Source organism: Ictidomys tridecemlineatus, chromosome 2, assembly GCF_052094955.1.
Source record: "Ictidomys tridecemlineatus isolate mIctTri1 chromosome 2, mIctTri1.hap1, whole genome shotgun sequence".
In the NCBI taxonomy this organism is placed as follows: Eukaryota; Metazoa; Chordata; class Mammalia; order Rodentia; family Sciuridae; genus Ictidomys; species Ictidomys tridecemlineatus.
Genome location: NC_135478.1, coordinates 227,007,840 through 227,019,700, shown reverse-complemented (window position 1 = coordinate 227,019,700; position 11,861 = coordinate 227,007,840). Strand labels below are relative to the sequence as shown.

Below are 11,861 nucleotides of genomic sequence, written 5' to 3'. Positions count from 1 at the left end.
TGAAATTACTCTCTCACCCTGCACAAAAATCAACTCAAAGTGGATCAAAGACTTAGGCACTGGAACAGAGACCCTGCACCTAAGAGAAGAAAAAGTAGGCCCAAATCTTTACCATATTGGGCTAGGATCTGATTTCCTTAACAAGATCCCTAAAATGCAAGAAGTAAAATCAGGGATCAATAAATGGGATGAATTCAAATTAAAAAGCTTCTTCTCAGCAAAGGAAATAATCAATATATGTGAGGAGAGAGCCTACAGATTGGAAGAAAATGTTAACCTCATGCACCTCCAATAAAACATTAATCTCGCTCTTTGCCGAATCTACTGAGAGAATGAAGACCATTCTCAGCAATCAGACTGTCGACATTCCTAGAAAATGTCGACATTACTCTGAAGGGATGCACAGTTATCACGAACAGCCCAAGAGGAACTCTCCAGAGGGATTTCAATCATATCAAAGCGGAACTCAGCCTCCTTGGAAAGAAAAAGAAGAGGCTATGGGTTGACAAATGGTGGGGAAATAGAAAGGAACTGGCCACTGACTGCACCATCTGTAGTCATACGCAGAACATGATCAAGGGTGTTACGCTGGTGTTGCTTGTTCAGTGTCTCAAGCTCAGAAAGATGAATTAATCCTTGAAGGAAATGATATTGAACTTGTTTCAAATTCAGCTGCTTTAATTCAGCAAGACACAACAGTGAAAAACAAGGATATCAGAAAATTTTTGTATGGTATTTATGTTTCTGAAAAAGAACAGTTCAGTGGGCTGATGAATAAGATCTAAAAAGTGTCCAGTCACAGAAACACATCCTAGAGTCAATTTGATATTTCAATGATACAATAAAAGATCTCTATTAAAAAATTAATCTCTAGGATATATAAAGAATTCAAAAAACTTAACACCCCCCCCAAAAAAAAACCAACAAATAACCCAATCAATAAATGGGCTAAGGAATTGAACAGAACTTCACAGAAGAAATACAATCTATCAACAAATATATGAAAAAGTGTTCAACATCTCCGGCAATTAGAGAAATATAAATCAAAACTACACTAAGATTTCATCTCACTCCAGTCAATCATCAAGAATACAAGCAACAATAAGTGTAGGTGAGGATGTGGGGGGAAAGGACACTCATACATTGCTGGTGGGACTGCAGATTGGTGCAACCACTCTGGAAATGGAGATTCCTCAGAAAACTTGGAATGGAACCACCACATGACTGAGCTATCCCACTCCTTGGTTTATACCCAAAGGACTTAAAATCAGCATATTACAGGGACACAGCCACATCAATGTTTATAGCAGCACAATTCACAACAGCTTAACTGTGGAAGCAACCTAGATGCCCTCCAATAGATGAATAGATAAAGAAACTGTGGTATATATATTCAGTGGAATATTACTCAGCTTTAAAGAAGAATAAAATTATGGCATTTGCCAGTAAATGGATAGAGTTGGAGACTATTATGCTAAGCAAAATTAGCCAATCCTAAAAAAACAAAGGCTGAATGTTTTCTCTAATATTCGGATGCTAATTCACAATAAGGGGGGCAGAGCACTGGAGAAGAATAGCGTCACATTAGATTAGGTAGAGGGAAGTGGAGGGAGTGGAAGGGAGGGGATGTGGGGATAGGAAGGATAGTAGAACAAAACAGACATTATTACTTTATGTATATATGTGACTACATGACCAATATGATTTTACTACACCTACACTCAGAAAAATGAGAAATTATATCCCATCTTTGTATATATCAAAGTGCGTAAATGCATTCTACTGTCATGTATAACTAATTAAAACAAATAAAACCTTTTTGAAAAATAAATAAAGATCAAATTGCACAATTTTGGGGGGTGGTGTTGGTGGGGACCAACCCCAGGCTAGGCTGGCACATGCTAGGCAAGTGCTCCACTAGTGTGCCACACTACCCCAGTCTTCAGGTTGCACAACTTTTTTTTTAATTATTTTTTAGTGGGACACGATATCTTTATTTATTTATTTTTATGTGGTGCTGAGGATCGAACCCAGGGCCTCGCATGTGCTAGGCAAGTGCTCTACCGCTGAGCCACAACCCCAGCCCCTTCTTTAGCAGACAAGGAGTCAAAGAAACTACCTATGCAAGGTTCAAATATTTGACCAAGTAAATCTACAAGTTAATTGAAATTCAGATTAAATTTTTAAACAATTGGTTCAACCAAACTAATTCATTTCATTAAATAATGACTAAGATAGAGCCAATGGGGAAATTTGGGGGGGGAGATGGTACCGGGTATTGAACTCAGGGGCACTTGACCACTAAACCACACCCCCAGTCTTACTTTGTATTTTATTTAGACACAGGGTCTCACTGTGCTGAGGGCCATTACCAAGTAGGAATGAGGCATCGAAATTTCCTTGCCAAGCGTACCCCATGCTGCTTAGAGGACATTCGATGGGACATTGCATGCATGCTTTAATAAAGTGACCTTGCTCAAGGACCAAGGCGGATCCGGGTTTAGAGCTGATCAGCAATTCTTTATTCCCGCTCTCACACCACCTCCACACAGGTCCAGGGGCAAACACGTTCTGCCGTCACCCGCACAATTCACCTACTCCACGAGGCTATCTCCAAATCCCATTTTAATCTCACGAGAACTCAACTGGGAACAAGCAGCGGGAACACCCTAATCCCAGCAATAATCTTCAACCGCCAACTTCCCTAAAACCCATTATCTTAAACTGGCAACGCCTTAAACTCAAGGAGCCGGTTACTTCCTCAAACCTGATCAGCTCTAAACCCGGATCCGCCTTGGTCCTTGAGCAAGGTCACCTTATTAAAGCATGCATGCAATGTCCCATCGAATGTCCTCTAAGCAGCATGGGGTACGCTTGGCAAGGAAATTTCGATGCCTCATTCCTACTTGGTAATGGCCCTCAGCATCACTGAGTTGTTTAGTGCATTGCTTTTGCTGAGGCTGGCTTTGAACTTGCAGTCTTCCTGTCTCAGCCTCCCAAGCAGCTGAGATTATAGGTGTGCACCACCACGCCCAGGTCAGTGGGAAAAATTTTAAGGAATAGTGTTTTCTTATGAGATTAAATTTGAGCTCAGTAGCCAAGCATGGTGGTGCATGCATGCAATGCCCACAACTCAGGAGACTGAGGCCAAAGGATTGCAGGTTCAAGAGCAGTTTCAGTCACTCAGTGAGACCCTGACTGAAACAGAAAGGCTGTTTTGGGAGATGAAGGCATCTTAACTGACCCTTAATGAGCACAGATGTGTGCAGAAGTTGTTCAGGGCAGAAACTGCATGGGTGGAGGCAGAGGGGCAGGAAACACAGGGACAGGTATGAGAAGGAGCAAGCAACTTATTTTATCAATTCACTAAAGAGGGCAGAGGGAGCTGGGTGTGGTGGTGCCCTGATACCAAGAGGCCAAGGCAGGAGGATCCTACGTCCAAAGTAGCCTGGACAATTTAGCAAGACCTGTCTCAAAACAAAACAAAACAAAAAAAAGTCTGGACATATAGTTCAGTGGTAAAGCATCCCTGGTTCAATCCCCAGTATTGCCAAAAAAAGAAAAACAAACAAACAAAAAAAAGGTGTGTGTCTGTGCATCAAGCAAGCTTGACAGTCTTGGGCCTTGTCACAACCAGCAACAACCAAGGCACGCAGCAGCTGAAAGGCTGTGCTGGGATCCCACTCAGGGCCTGTACCTGACGGGCAAGGCTCCGCCACGGGGTACAACCTCAAAGCCCATATTAACAGGGCTGATGTGATTGGAACCTTGATTGGGAAGGTTTGATCTGGCATGCATAGAAGTGGAGCAAACAAACGACCAACAGTGGTTTAGTGATGCTTAAACTAAAGGGACAGCCCTGGGAATAGAGAGGAGACAAACTCCTGAGATATTTTAGGGGCAAAATGTATAGACTGAATTTGCAGCTGCTTGGTTACAAGGGCAGCGTTGGAGATGGCCCCCAGGACTGGGACAGCTCGATCCCAGCCATTGGCCACAGGGTTGTGTCACCTGAAAGCCACCTGCTAGAAGGCGAGGACTATTCCCAGGTGGAGGCTCAGGAGAGCAGACCATTGTAATGTTTGATGCTTAGCATCTGAATTCCATTCCTTCTTTCCTTAATTTCTTCTTTCTCATTTTGAGGATTTGTATTTATACATTGGAAAAGTAAAAAAAAGATGAGTTATTTACTCATGTAATTAAATTCCCAACTTGGACCACTTTGGCCTCTATCCTGGGTTGGCATTCCCAAAACATTGCACCATCCCTGGGAGAAAGTTATATTTGCTGTAGGTGTGGGACTGACTGCAAGATCACCAGGTACATTGGCCAGGAAAGGTAAGTAACCTCGCAGAAGCAGAGCAAAAAGAAATCCAACAAGTTCTTGTGCTTGATGGTGGAGGTCAGAATTCACTTCTACTTGAGAAAACACTGGCCTGTAATTGGTCTGGTCGGTAGTCGTTCTCCAGATTTGCCTGAGATCCACCTGCTGCACTGTGCAATCTCACGGCCCGAGACCTTGAGGTCCTTTCTGGGCAAACCTCTGTTCATGCTCTGGAGGGGCGTTACTGAAGGCAAAGGAGGTCTCCTTACCACCACCTCCTCCTCCTGAGGGGCCACGGAGTGCCATTTTTTGGATAGTTGGAGCAACTGTGCCTTGTGACGAGCCAGTCTTGGCAGAAAAAAGACAAACCAGGAGTTTAACCAAAGGCTGAACCTGGGTGCAGCCATGAAAGGCTCCTAGAAGACAACGGAAGCTGGGCCAGGTCTGTCATCCACAGGTACCAGTCATCCACTATCTGTCATCCACAGATACCTGTCATCCACTGTCATCCACTGTCATCCACAGGTACCCGTCATGCACTGTCATCCACTGTCATCCACTGTCATCCACAGGTACCCGTCATCCACTGTCATCCACTGTCGTCCACAGGTACCCGTCATCCACTGTCATCCACTGTCATCCACAGGTACCCATCATCCACTGTCATCCACTGTCATCCACAGGTACCCGTCGTCCACTGTCATCCACTGTCATCCACAGGTACCCGTCGTCCACTGTCATCCACTGTCATCCACAGGTACCCGTCATCCACTGTCATCCACTGTCATCCACTGTCATCCACAGGTACCCGTCATCCACTGTCATCCACTATCATCCACAGGTACCCGTCGTCCACTGTCACCCACTATCATCCACAGGTACCCATCGTCCACTGTCATCCACTATCATCCACAGGTACCCGTCATCCACTGTCATCCACAGGTACCCGTCATCCACTGTCATCCACTGTCATCCACAGGTACCCGTCATCCACTGTCATCCACAGGTACCCGTCATCCACTGTCATCCACTGTCGTCCACAGGTACCCGTCATCCACTGTCACCCACTATCATCCACAGGTACCCGTTGTCCACTGTCATCCACTGTCATCCACAGGTACCTGTCATCCACTGTCACCCACTATCATCCACAGGTACCTGTCATCCACTGTCATCCACAGGTACCCGTCATCCACTGTCATCCACAGGTACCTGTCATCCACTGTCATCCACAGGTACCTTTCATCCACTGTCACCCACTATCATCCACAGGTACCTGTCATCCACTGTCATCCACTGTCATCCACAGGTACCTGTCATCCACTGTCACCCACTATCATCCACAGGTATCCGTCATCCACTGTCATCCACTGTCATCCACAGGTACCTGTCATCCACTATCATCCACTGTCATCCACAGGTACCCGTCATCCACTGCCATCCACTGTCATCCACTGTCATCCACAGGTACCTGTCATCCACTGTCACCCACTATCATCCACAGGTACCTGTCATCCACTGTCATCCACTGTCATCCACAGGTACCCGTCACCCACTGTCATCCACTGTCATCCACAGGTACCCGTCACCCACTGTCATCCACTGTCATCCACAGGTACCCGTCATCCACTGTCATCCACTGTCATCCACAGGTACCCGTCACCCACTGTCATCCACTGTCATCCACAGGTACCTGTCATCCACTGTCACCCACTATCATCCACAGGTATCCATCATCCACTGTCATTCACAGGTACCCGTCATCCCTGTCATCCACTGTCATTCACAGGTACCCGTCATCCACTGTCATCCACTGTCATCCACAGGTACCTGTCATCCACTGTCATCCACTGTCATCCACTGTCATCCACAGGTACCCATCATCCACTGTCATTCACAGGTACCCGTCATCCCTGTCATCCACTGTCATTCACAGGTACCCGTCATCCACTGTCATCCACTGTCATCCACAGGTACCTGTCATCCACTGTCATCCACTGTCATCCACAGGTACCTGTCATCCATTGTCATCCACAGGTACCCGTCATCCACTGTCATCCACAGGTACCCGTCGTCCACTGTCATCCACTGTCATCCACAGGTACCTGGCATCCACTGTCATCCACAGGTACCTGTCATCCACTGTCATCCACTGTCATCCACTGTCATCCACAGGTACCTGTCATCCACTGTCATCCACTGTCATCCACTGTCATCCACAGGTACATGTCATCCACTGTCATCCACAGGTACCTCATCATCCATGTCATCCACAGGATCCTGGTCATCCACTGTCATCCACAGGTACATGTCACCCACTGTCATCCACAGGTACATGTCACCCTCTGTCATCCACAGGTACCTCATCATCCACGTCATCCACAGGATCCTTGACATCCACTGTCATCCACAGGTACCTGTCAATAAAGGCTGGACTTCGGAAGTGGCTCACAGTGAGAGTTTAATCCATTTAGATTAATTTTGATTTTGAAAATCCTGCACTGGGATTGTAGCTCAATGGCAGACCATTAGCCTAGCACATACCTATGCCCTGGGTTCAATCCCTAATACTAGAAAAAAAAAAGAAATGGAAAATAGTGTTAATCTTGTTTTTACATGCTAACTCCCCACCCCAAGAAATTTTCAGGGCAGGAAAGGCTGAAGTCTTATTTATTTTGGTCTTAGGGGTTGAATCCAAGGCCTGAGGCACGGTGTGCTCTACCACTGATATATACCCCCAGCCTCTGAAGTCTTCTCCCACTACAGAAGAAACCAAAGTACCTAAAGCACAAAGTGACCAGACCAAGGCTGTACAATTTGCTACAGGAAAACCTGAAATGGAGAGCAAGATTCCTGGCTTCAAGCTCTGCCCTGTATTCACACTGTAAACTGAGAAGGTTGTCATGCACACGGCTGTTCACCCTCGTCACCTAACCGTGGAGCCTAAGACCACACTTGGAATGGTCTCTTTTCTATCCAGTCTGAGCCTATTTTGAATGAAATAGAAAATCAACTCAAGATAACATCAACTTATTGAGTCAATAGGGTCGTTAATTTCCAAGCCTGGCTCCACTTAATGCCCTTCAAAGTGATGAGAAAACCAAAAGTCCCCGGGGTCCTTTCACTCACCAGAATGGGCACGGCCGTGGCAAAACGGAGGCCTCACCTGTTTTGCTGTGCACTCTGGATAGCACGGACAGTTCTGGAGGCTGGACTTTGAGATCAAGGTGTCAGCCAATTCATTTTCTGGTAAGGGCTGTCTTCCTAGCTTGCAGCCACTGCCTCTGTCAGTGTCCTCACGTGGCAGACAGAGACAGCCAGGATCAGGAGCAACCGATGACCTCGTTTAATCCTAATCACCTTCCAAAGACCCTGTCTCCAGGTGCCCTGACATCGTGGTTAGAGCTTCCACATTCCAACAGAGGAATATAATTCAGCCTACAGCGTCTTTTAAAGCCTTCTGTGCCTTAGAACTGTCCCCAAATATAATTCCCATGAGGCCTAAATAGAAGTCCCAGAGAAGAGAAGGTCAAAGTTCACTCAATGTCATTTGCTTATGTTGATTGGTTTCCTTTGAGTTTATGCTGATACATTTGCCAAGCAGTTTTTTAGTTTTAGAGCTTGCTTTAATCCAAGTAAGCAATTTAATACTGAAACAAGGAAATGGTTGTTGCTTGCACATACAGGTTTTTTCATACCAAGGTGATATTATTTATTCATTATATCTATCCTCCCCTTTTTCAAGAGGGATTGAGCCTGTTGCAAAATGAAATGGAGAATTCTTTGGCTCAGATTCAAAATTCTCTTACTGAAACAGCCAGTGCAGCTTGGAAAGTTTTGTTGGTGTTATTGCTATACTTGTCCTCATTTTTAAGTCTTCTTTCCCAAGACTCTACTTCATCTTTCAACATAGATAATGCAAGAAATTTCCTAAAACACATAGTTTTTCTTTACATCCAGGCAAATACACATTTACTCTTTAAATGCAATTAGGGGATGGTAGGACAAATTTTCAATTTTCTTTCTTTTTTTTTTTTTTTTTTCGTACTGGGATTGAACCCAGGGGCACTTAACTACTGGGCCACATCCTCAGCCCTTTTTATATTTTATTTAGAGACCGAGTCTTGCTAAGTTGCTTAGGGCCACCCTAAGTTGCTGAGGTTGACTTTTTAAAATTAATTAATTAATTTTAATTAGGTATATATGATAACAGAATGCATTTTGATTCAGTATACACAATTGCAGCACAATTTTTCATTTCTCTGGTTGTACACGATGTAGTGTCACACCCTATGTATAATCATACATGTACCTAGGATAACAATGTCCAACTCATTCCACCATCTTTCCTGCCCCCTCCCCTTTACCCCCTTTGCCCAAAGTTCCTCTATTTCCATACCGCCTCCTATTATGGATCAGCATCCACTTATCAGAGAGAATATTTGGTCTTTGGTTCTGGGGGATTGGCTTACTTTGCTTAGCATGATATTCTCCAACTTCACCTATTTACCTGCAAATGCCATGACTTTATTCTCTTTTAATGCTGAGCAATATTTCACTGTGTATACATACCCCAGTTTCTTTATCCACTCATCTATTGAAGGGCATCTAGGTTGCTTCCACAGTTTAGCTATTGTGAATTGAGATGCTATGAACATCGATGTGGCTGCATTACTGTAGTATGCTGGTTTTAAGTCCTTTGGGTACAGACCAAGGAGTGGAATAACTGGGTCAAATGGTGGTTCCATTTCAAGTTTTCTAAGGAATCTCCATACTGCTTTCCAGAGTGGTTGCACCAATTTTCGGTCCTATCAGCAGTGTATGAGTGTGCCTTTTCCCCCACATCCTTGCCAGCACTTACTTTTGCCTGTATTCTTGATGATTGCCATTCTTACTGGTGTGAGATGAAATCTTAGAGTTGTTTTTATTGCATTTCTCTAATTACTAGAAATGCTAAACATTTTTTCATATATTTATTGATTGATTGTATATCTTTTTTTCTGAGAAGTGTTTGTTCAGCTCCTTAGCCCATTTATTGATTGGGTTGTTGTTGGTGGTGTGTGTGTGTGTGTGTGTGTGTGTGTGTGTGTGAAGTTTTTTGAGTTCTTTATATCTGATGCTCTATCTGATGTGTGTGTGGCAAAAATTTGCTCCCAAAGTGTAGGTTCTGTCTACACCTCATTGGTTGTTTCTTTTGCTGAGAAGAGCTTTTTAGTTTTAATCTACCTCATTTATTATTACTTTTCATTCGTTGTTGATGGGCCTTTATTTATTTATATGTGGTGCTGAGGATCAAACCCAGTGCCTCACACATGCTAGGCAAGCGCTCTACCACTGAGCCACAACCCCAGCCCCCATTAATTCTTGTGCTTTAGGAGTCTTATTAAGAAAGGCCTAATCCAATGTGATGAAGATTTGGGCCTACTTTTTTCTCTATTAGGCATAGGGTCGCTGGTCTATTTCCTAGATTTTTGATCCACCTTGAGTTGAGTTTCGTGCAGGGTGAGAGATAGGGGTTTAGTTTTATTTTGCTACCTATGGATTTCCAGTTCTCCCAGCACCATTTGTTGAAGAGGCTGTCTTTTCTCCAGTGCACGTTCTTGGTTCCTTTCTCTAGTATGAGATAATTGTATTTATTTGGGTTTGTCTCAGTATCTTCTATTCTGTACCATTGGTCTACATATCTATTTTGGTGCCAATACCATGCGTTTTTGTTACTATAGCTTTATAGTACACACACACACACACACACTTTACACCATAGATTAAGCCTGGTATTGTGATGCCTCCTGCTTCACTTTTCTTGTTAAGGATTACTTTGTCTATTCTGGATCTCTTATTTTTTTCCAAATGAATTTCATTATTGCTTGCTTTTTCTATTTCTATAAGGGATGACATTGGGATTTTAATTGGAATCACATTGATTCTGTATAGTACTTTGGGTAGTATGGTCATTTTGTCAATGTTCATTCTGCCTATCCAAGAGCATGAGAGATCTTTCCATCTTCTAAGGTCTTCTTCAATTTCTTTCTTTAGCGTTTTGCAGTTTTCATTGTAGAGGTCTTTCACCTCTTTTGTTTAATCCCAAGTATTTTATGTTTTTCGAGGCTATTGTGAATGGGGTAGTTTTCCTAGTTTCTCCTTCAGAGGATTCATAATTAATATATAGAAATGCATTTGATTTATGGGTATTAATTTTATATCCTGCTACTTTGCTGAATTAATTTATTAATTCTAGAAGTTTTCTGATGGAGTTTTTTGGATCCTGTAAGTATAGGATCATGTCACCAGCAATAGTTTGAGTTCTTTTCCTATTTGTATCCCTTTAAATTCATTCTTTTGCCTAATTGCTCTGGCTAGAGTTTCAAGGACTATGTTGAATAGAAGTGGTAAAAGAGGGCATTCCTGTCCTGTTTTTTTTAAAGAGAGAGAGAGAGAGAATGAGAATTTTTAAGTTTTATTTTATTTTAGTTTAGTTTAGTTTTCAGCAGACACAACATCTTTGTTTGTATGTGGCGCTGAGGATCGAACCCGGGACGCACTCATGCCAGGCGAGCGCACTACCGCTTGAGCCACATCCCCAGGCCTGAGGCTGACTTTGAACTTGAGATTCTTCTGCCTCAGTCTCCAGAGCCACTGGGATTTTAGGTGTGTGCCACTGTATCTGGTAAATTTTCTTTCTAGAAGATCCCCAGATTTATAATTCATAAATCTTAAATTAAAAAATTATGAAATATTCATGTAGAATATTCAACAGATCGCCATTATTTTCCCTTTCTCATTTCTAATAATCTCCTAGGTACCTTGTCATGATACTGTTGGCAAGTTCTATCTAAAAGTAGGTCTTACAGGGGTTTCCCTCAATCCTATAGTTTTGAAGGATTGAGGGAATCCACTCAATGGCTCGCTGGCGTCACCTCTCAACCACTCCCTTCTGGCAGAATGCCCTGCGTCATCCCGACTCGGCTGTGGCCCTCAACACTATAGAATTTAAAGAGAGCCAATTGACCAGCTACTTAAAGCAGTTCTCCTCTAACCAGATCTCCCTCCTGCCTCTCTTTCTGGCACTGCAGCAACCTAAATTCCAGCCTTCTAAGTCAGGGCAAGCACTTGTATTAGTCTGCTCAGGCTGAATCACAAAATCTACAGCCTGGGTCGCTCTCAAGAAGGAGCTACCTTGGGCTGGGGATGTGGCTCAAGCAGTAGCGTGCTCGCCTGCCACGCGTACGGCCCGGGTTTGATTCTCAGCACCACATACAAATATGTTGTGTCTGCCAATAACTTAAAAATAAATATTAAAAAAAAAAAGAAGGAGCTACCTTCTCCAACCAGCCCCTTGCCTTCCCATATGGGAGGAATTCTTGTTGTCCCCCTACAAATTCACATATTCAAATCCTAATCACAGTACCCCAGACCTTGATCGCATTTGAATATGGAGTATTTAGAGAGGTAAATGAAGCCAGGTGTGGTTGCAAACACCTGTTGAAAAACCAGCCTCTACCTCAGAGCAAAGCCTGTCCAAGGAAGGGACATGGCC

At 43.6% G+C, this 11,861-nt stretch overlaps 1 pseudogene; it reads left to right on the top strand.

Moving 5' to 3' along the window:
• Positions 1-326: 326 nt before the first annotated feature.
• On the top strand, positions 327-778 carry LOC110598279 (large ribosomal subunit protein uL6 pseudogene; annotated as a pseudogene).
• Positions 779-11,861: the final 11,083 nt, after the last annotated feature.